Source organism: Dama dama, chromosome X, assembly GCF_033118175.1.
Source record: "Dama dama isolate Ldn47 chromosome X, ASM3311817v1, whole genome shotgun sequence".
Lineage (NCBI taxonomy): Eukaryota > Metazoa > Chordata > Mammalia > Artiodactyla > Cervidae > Dama > Dama dama.
Window position 1 is genome coordinate 142,719,127 of NC_083714.1, and position 8,930 is coordinate 142,728,056.

The window sequence follows — 8,930 nt, forward strand, 5'->3', positions numbered from 1 at the left end:
TGCATTCTCTGTTGCTTCTTGTAGCCCAAACTGTTCCAGTTGAAGATACGTGTTTTCACAGTTCAACTTGCCTTCCCAATTCAGGAGAGATTATCATTAAAAGTGTCAGCTTAGCATACCTGCCACTCTGTGCTTTCTCCTTCCAGGGGGGTCAGAGCTCAGAAAGTCCTGCCAAAATGCTATTCAGCACACAGAATGTGGTCTCTGGCAACATCCTGTTTTTCATAATTTTTCCCAATTGTGTTTTCAGAAGAAAATAAATACACTGATACATAAATATGAAGATATAAAACATATAATACTTAAATTTATAAATTTTTATGTATTTTTTAAAAAGAACATCCACGTCCCATTAGAGTGAAAGAAGAATTTGTCTGTGATAAAAATCATGGAAAACAAAGAGTTAAGGAAACTGTTGGAGTAAATGTCTAAACAACAATAAGCATTACCCTAAATACACGATTTTGCAAATTCTTTGTAAGTATTTACAGAAGTTTTATAATGTGACATGCATTGTCTTGGATATTTTGGTATCTAAGAAATAAATATAAGTGATTATCTTTGCTCACCAAAGCTTTACTGTTTCAAAATCTGAAACCTTGCATTGGACACCCACATAGCATTCCCAGAAAAGTTGAATGAAAGCATATGCATGCCAACTAAGTTGGTCATAAGAAATGGAGTTTTAGAAAAAGCTTCATTTCTTACTGAATGCTTAAATTTAGAAATATGTGTTCATGAGAAATTGCTCAGAGCTTTCTTAGCAATATCTCCCTGTAAGCAAGACTTCTGCTAATTTATCATTCTATCTTTGCCTAGAATATAATAATGGCAAATAGAGAGCAAGAGAAGGGAAAAAGATTAGGTAAACAGTAGGGCTATGATTCATTTTAGAAATATACTTCCATTCAACCGTGCCTGAAGCTGATTACAAAATATGACATTAAGTTATAGTAGCCACTCTTGAACCCCAAAAGGGATCCTTCAGAAGATGGTCAGAATATAAACTGGAAGCCCCACCCAGTCTGCCTTACGGGTATTTGAGACCACAGGATTAAATTGGTCCCACACCCTGAAGGCTTCTTCCTAGTATGGAATGTAACTGTAAACGATCAAGTTTCTTAGGCACAAATGTGCTAAGCTTAAACATTGTTTTCTATACATTGCTTTTAGATTGTATTACATTGTATGTTATAGCCCAAGGGACAGCCCCATCTACACCCACCTACATTTGCTGATTCTTCTGCTATGTTCCTTCTCCCAGGCCTCCTAAAACTCAGCTGTGTAGCCAGAGTTGGAGGTCTGTTTCCATCTAGCTGTTGGGTAAACAGTCCATGGGTAGTAAGAAAAACAACAACTTTTCCTTTGACTGGGCATGTTGAATGGCCAAGTTATATAGCCCATGACACTAACTCAAGAACTGTTGGAAGATGATGACACAGAAGACTCATTCTGAAGACGGTGGTTCTGCTCTTGCACAAGGGTGTCCTTGTTTTTCCTTGATGTGTTAGAATGGGGTAGAAGATGACAAGCATTGGAATTCAGGCAGTTTGCCTAACAGCCTTGTGTATATAGAATGTGAATTGTACATAATGTGTGAGCCAGGGTGGGTGGATTTCAAGTGTGAGATTTAACAGAATGTAATGTATTTGGACGGCTTCCCCAGTTCTCTCTGCTGGAAGCCTGACCCTGCTGTCCTGTGTGGGTGTAAAGATACCCCATTAGCCATGGTTTCAAAAGGTAGGCTTTTCTGCTGCTTGGATAAGTCTGAAACTGAACACAGAAAGCCAGGAAGAAATTTGAGATTGCAAGTAAACCCTCAACTCGAGAAGCCCTTTGTTATAGACAGGAAGGGACATGTGCTCATTATTTTCATGTAGCTAAGAAATAGAAGTTCAACTTAGGTTTACGTGTACTTTAACCTAAATTCCTATGACAACTCCGAACAAGTTAATTAAATTTGCCCAGGTGCTTCCATGTAGGTATTTTTTTTGTAGTTTTGTTTATCACACTCCAGAAAAACAGCAACACTAGAAGGGGTATGTGCATTTGGGCTGATGGGTAATTAACATTTTTTTGAATACTTAGTATGTGCTAGACCAGTGTTTCTCAAAAAAATTCTAGATAAAATTTTAACAAATCAAATCCAACAATATATACAAATATCAATACATCATGACCCTGTGATGTTAATCCCAGGAATGTAGATTGGCATAAAATGTGAAAATCATCCAATATAATTCACTATATTTATAAACTAAAAATAAAGAAAAAAAAACCTATGTGATAATATACATAGAAAAAACATTTGTCAAAATCCAACATCCATTCCTGACAAAACCTCTCAGCAAATAGGAACAGAAGGGAACTTCCATAATCTGATAAAGGACATCTATGAGAAACCCATAGCTAATGTCATTCTTATGGTGGAAGACTGAAAGCCGCCTCTCTAAAGTAAAAAATAAGATCAGGATGCTCATTTTCATCACCTCCATTTAACATTGTACTGGAAAGTCTAGCCAGAGAAATTAGTTAAGGAAAAGAACTAAAGAGTAGACAGGAAAAAGTAAAACTGTCTTATTTACAGATTATAGTTTATATAGAAAATATGATAGATCTATAAAAAAAGCTGCTGGAGCTAGTGAGTTGGGAAAAGTTGCAAGATATAAGATCAATATACAAAAATAATTGTACTCCTCTATACTGGCATGGAACGGTAGGAAATTAAAGTAAAACTATCATTTACAGTAGCATAATAGTGAAATGCTTTAGGGATAAATTGGACAAAATATGTAAAAGGCATGTACAGGTAAAGCTATAAAACATTTTTGAGAGAAAATAAATGATTACCTACATAAATAGTCAGATATGATTTGTTCAAAGGCCAAAAGACTCAATATTGTTAAAATTTCACATCTCCCAAAATTAATCAATAGATTTAATGCAATCCTAGTCAAAATCCCAGTAGGTTTTTTTTTTTAGCAGATATTGACAAACTGATTCTAAAATTCATATGGAAATGCAAAGAAGCTAGGATACAACTAGCTTTAAAAAGTAGAAAAAAGGGATAACATTACCCAGTTTCAAGAATTATTATTAAGCTCCTGTAATCAAGACAGTGTGGTATTGATATAAATATAGATAAGTATAGCATTGAAATAGATTGGAGAAACTATTAATAGATGCACATATATATGCACAGCTGAATTCTAACAAGTGCAAAAACAATCCAGTAAAAAAAGTGTGTGTGTGTGAGAGAGAGCACTCAGCCTTGTCCAACTGTTTGTGATCCCATGGACTGTAGCCTACCAGGCTCCTCTGTCCATGGAATTTCCCAGGCATGAATAATGGACAGGGTTGCCATTTCCTACTCCAGGGGATCTTCCCCACCCACATCTCTGATGTCTCCTGCATTGGCACATGGATTCTATAACACTAGCACTACCTGGGAAGCATCATGCATTATAGGCATAGTAGGGTTTGGGAAAAAATGTTATTTTTTTGCCCTGGCCTAACAGTCACTTTTAGGAAGAGAGATAACAAACTGATTGAACTGTGGCAGGTGATATCCCAATAACATAGTTTGTAAAGGGGGAAGTTAACAAGCATTTAGGGGGCATAGCAAATACTGACTGCTACATGGTGATCAAAGAAACAAGGCAAGACTAGGAATGTGAAAGATGTGGCAACAGATTGAAGCCTATGGAAGAAGAATTGATGGGAAATAATTAGATGGGGTGTAAAGAAAAGATCTTGAGGACAAGAGTGCTAAAGATGCACTTATACATCATTTGATGTGTTACAGGGTAAATGCTGTCCTTGGCCTCCAACCTTCAGGAAAAAAAACCCTGCTAAACACAGAGCCTTGTGTCATTGCTACTTTGAGTGGCCTCTAGCATCAGGCAATAAGAAAAACTGTGTGTCAGTTCAGGTCATCTGAGAAGGTGCTACACAGATGGAGAAAATACCAATGAAAGATATGGGAGAGAGAAAGCAGGGATTACTTTCCAGGTGCCTCAGTGGTAAAGAATCTGCCTGCCAAGCAGGAGACGAGGGTCTGATCCCTGGGTCAGGAAGATCCCCTGGAGAAGGAAATGGCAACCTCTTCAGTACTCTTGCATGGGAGAATCCCAGAGGAGCCTGGAGGACTACCATCCATGGGGTCGCAAGGAGTCAGGCATGACTGAGCAATGAAACAGCAGCAGCAGAGCAGGAATAGGTAGGGAGAGCCTTTGATCCATGCTGCTGCTGCTGCTAAGTCGCTTCAGTCATGTCCGACTCTGTGTGACCCCATAGACGGCAGCCCACCAGGCTGGGATTCTCCAGGCAAGAACACTGGAGTGGGTTGCCATTTCCGTCTCCAACGCATGCATGCAGGCTAAGTCGCTTCAGTCGTGTCTGACTCTATGCAACCCCATGGACAGCAACCCACCAGGCTCCTCTGTCCACAGGATTCTCTAGGCGAGAATACTGGAGTGGGTTGCCAGTTCCTTCTCCATTTGATCCACGATGCATGTCTAATACCTGTGAGGAGAAGGAAGGAAGGAACATTGGGGCAGGAACCCTGTGGTCTGTAGCACAGCTCTGAGACCATCATGGCCTAGATGCTGGGCAGTCCTTGAGCAAAGCTTTCCCATTAGAGAATCTACATCAGACAGGGGCTTGAATCTAGCCCCATTTCCTGCCAAGTCTTTGGCCAGGAGTGGTCCCGAGGCAGTGTAGTCTTGGCAGAAATACCATCGCAGATTGGTAGGTACAGCCACTGTCGGCTGTCTGCTCACCATACTCTTGGACACAAATTGTCCTGAAGGGAGATCTGACTGGCAACCCCATAGCCTCAGAAGGGTCAGTGAGGTGGCCCAAACACAACTAATTCATCAGAAGAAGGAATTAGCATAAAGAACAAGTAGGAGAACTCCAAGCTCCACCTGCCCCTGTGAATCCCTGAAGGATCTCTGCTACAATTGGGTTGGGGGTAGCAACAGATTTAGTGAGACTCAAAAGGGAAAGCCTGGCTGGGCTGACGTTACACCCCGGCTCTTCTTAGAGAATAAAAAAAATCCATCCAGGTCTCTTCCCTTGTCTGTGCATTTTGTCTAGCTCTCAACTCCAAAGCAGATGGAAAAGTTTTGAACCCAAATCTTTCCTACAAAATGGCTGATTGAGAAGGACGGATAAAGAGGGGTGTCTAGTTGTTTGTAAAGCACTCAACATATAACAGTAACTGTAAATACCTCCCTTTCAGACGTCTGTGCTTCACATCAGAGGCATTTAGATATGGTCCTCAATCCTGTGCCTAGCTGAATGTGGATGTCAGTGGAAGACTCAGGTATTGCTTTTTAAATGTTGCTACCCAAATGTCAGCCACTGGTGGCTTTTTCCCAGAAAATGGGCATTCCATTATCTTGGTGGTGATGTTGTTCAGTTGCTCAGTCATGTCTGCCTCTTTGTGACCCCCTGGACTGTAGCACACCTGGCTTCCCTGTCCCTCACTATCTCCTGGAGTTTGCTCAAACTCCTGTCCATTGAGTCAATGATGCCATCCAACCATCTCATCCTCTGTCGCCCCCTTCTCCTCCTGCCCTCAATCTTTCCCAGCTTCAGGGTATTTTTCCAATGAATCGAGTCTTTTCCAATGAGTTGGCTCTTCTCATCAGGTGGCCAAAGTATTGGAGTTTCAGCTTCATCATCATTCCTTCCAATGAGAGAGAGTCCAGTGCTAATAATAATAAAAGAAGCTGCTTTCACAGTGGATTTCTGAGCATAATATTGCCTTTCCACCCATACTGTAAATATATTTCCCTCTTCCCCTCATAGCAAAACACCACATTGATATACATCTTAGACTAGACATTTATCTTAGGGAAAGTAGTTTTTCTCTAATTCAATTTGCTTCAGAATATAATGTGTTTATAGCAATATCCTGATGACTGGAGACAGTAAACTTCAAAACATACTCCTTTTAAACTTATAAAACCTTTAATATTGTGGCTTCAGAATTTTTTCTTCCATTTAGACACTATGAGCATGTCCAGGCATGGCGTCTGGGCACATGAAGGAGAGGTATATATTCCAAGATCAAACCCAGAAGGGTACAGTTTTACCACTCAAGACAGGTTGACCAACCTGCTCTAGGCTGACCAACATCACAATTTCCCAGGACTTTCCCAGACACTGAAAGTTCTGTATTTCAGGAATCTCCCCTATTCTGGGTAAATGGTTTTAATACAATTGGTCACCTGCTCTTAACCTGAAACAAACCAAAAAGAAAGTGCCATCAGCAGAGCAGCTGTTTTTGGCTGGCAAATGACACTCCTGTTTACTTTCAAAAATGGGGAAAAAGCAGGACCAGTTGGTGATGGACAGGGAAGCCTGGCGTGCTGCAGTCCATGGGGTCACAAAGAGTTGGACACGACTGAGTGACTGAACTGAACTACTGACATCTTTGATTGCTGTCACATTATTTCAAACATTTTAGAGTTACACTGGTTTAGAGTATCTAATGGATTTACCTATAGTTACTGATTTATCATAATGTATTCTTCTTAAATACTGAACACATAAAAAATACTGCTTATTTTCCAAAAGCAGTGAAGTGATGGAAGTAATTGTATTTTAGCAGTCTGCATATATATTTTTTGTTTGTCCTCTCTCTTGAGTTCACTTCTTTTTCAGTTTCTAACTCCTTAGAGCTGCCTTAAATGAAGAAATCAAGTTAGTAGTAAGCTGAACCATGCATGCAATACTTCTCTTTTTAAACTTCAGTCTCTCTGTGTGAACACACACACACACATATATACAAGTATGTATATTTCATAGCACATCTTGCAAATCAATAAATCATAGGGGAGAAAAATATAAAAAGTGGTTTATTCCTCAAAGCAAATTCAGTCCAACTGAATTACTGTTTCAGTTCACATCATGACAAAGTCAACTGGGAATTTCCAGATGCAGAAGAGGTAAAAATGCCAACTTTATTAAAATGTAAGCCAAAGCAAAATCACAGTTTAAAATTGAAACGGGATTGAGGAAAAGGCTGATTTTGTTTGGCATGTACTGTAAAATTCTAATTTCATGTAGGTTAAAGAAAACAAAACGCCCACCCTTATATAGCCATAGAGGGAAAGAAAAGCCCACACTAAGCTGATCGTTCATGGTTCTTAAATTTTTTATGTTAATAATAATTTAAATTGTTGATAATATTTTGACACTTGACTGATAATGGCATTAGGAGATTTCATGAACTACAACAAATAATTTTAGTGGAGATGATCAAAAGGGAGATACAGTTTGATCTTGGGAGACCAACTTGGATCTACCATGTATCTATGTGTATCATACAGATGAAGTCACAGAGAACCCACATGTTTTAAAAAAGATTGGAAGTATGAGGACAACCTTCCTATAAGCCAGAGAAAATAAAATTTTTTCAGTGCTTTAAGTAGGACTTCTCCTAGAAGACCCACTTATCTGTTTATAACCTTCAGATGAAGGCAGAAGGTAGCCTCATGTTCACAAAGATTGGAAGTATGCACACTCAAGAAAGCCAGTCTCCCCTGCAACTTCAGGTGTGATTTACCTTAGAATGATGGCCTAATATTTGAATGCAGGACATCTCACTTCAGAAAAGCATTATATTAAAACTAAAAACGTCTGACCAGTGAAAAAAATCTCCCATTTATAAAATTGAAAGAAAAAAGGGAAATATGACAGATGAAGAGTTGATTTAATTAAGATACAGAGTTTTTACAAATCAATACCCAAAAGACATATGTAGGTGAGTCACAGAAAAAAAAAAAAAAAAAAGCTTTTAAACAACAGAGATTGTTTTCAACTTCAGCCACAATTAAGTGAATGTCTTTTAAAGCCTCAAAAGAGTAAATATTAAAACCATGCCATGTATTAGGAGAAATGTGGAGAAACAGACACTCATATTCCCTAGGTATGTCAGCTGGCAATCCCCTTTGGTACTGCATAAATGAATAATAAAGAACATGAGGAATGTTGGTCTGATATCCTGGAAATAAGAAAATATGTGAGGCACTATGGCTTAAGTAAGTCTAGGTTCACTTTTCGCTCATAATTTGAAGTTTGGAGGTAGGTGACTGCTGGTTTAGAGGGCTCTGGGTTGCCACTGTCTGCTGGAATTCTCTTGCCCTTCCCCTCATGGTGGCAAGCATTGGAGCCATGTCTGCAATCAGGCCAGTAAAGATGAAGAGGAGGGAGGAAAGGAGGGGTGCCGGCGCATCTGTCCCTTTATTAGGTAAATAAGATTGTGCCCAGATAGGTCCCAGCAGGCTTTGATTTATACCCTCCTGGTTAGGACTCTGATACATTGAAGAAGAAGGAAAGTTGGGAAAGTCTTAACTTAATGATAGTAGGAAGAAGATGGGAGGCAGCAGTTGTTGGTTCGGACACACATTTGGAGAACAGTATTCATCAAAATACACATGTCAACTAACCATATCGAGTATTGGTGAGGATCTAAAGCAACTGGAACTCTCATACACCTCTATGAGTATAAAATGGGACGATCACTTTGCAAAACCATTTGGCACTTTCTAATAAAGGTAAACGTACACCTTGACCCATTCTACTTCGGGGTGTTTTTCCAACAGAAGTGTGTACTTGTGCCCACAAAAGACACTTGAAAGAGTATTCAAAGCAGCAGTATTCATAATAACTCCAAACTGGAAACAATGCTAATGTCTATCAGAGATGAATGAATGAACAAATTATAATATATCCATGCAATGGAATGCCACTCAGCAAAGAAAATAAAGAGCTATTAATACACAAAACAACATTAGTAAATTTTAAAAACAGTATCCTGAGCAACAGAAGGCAGGCACAAAAGGTTGCATATTGTTTGATCCCATTTATATGAAGTTCTAGAACTGGCAAAACTATGGGGCTAGAAAGCAGGTAAG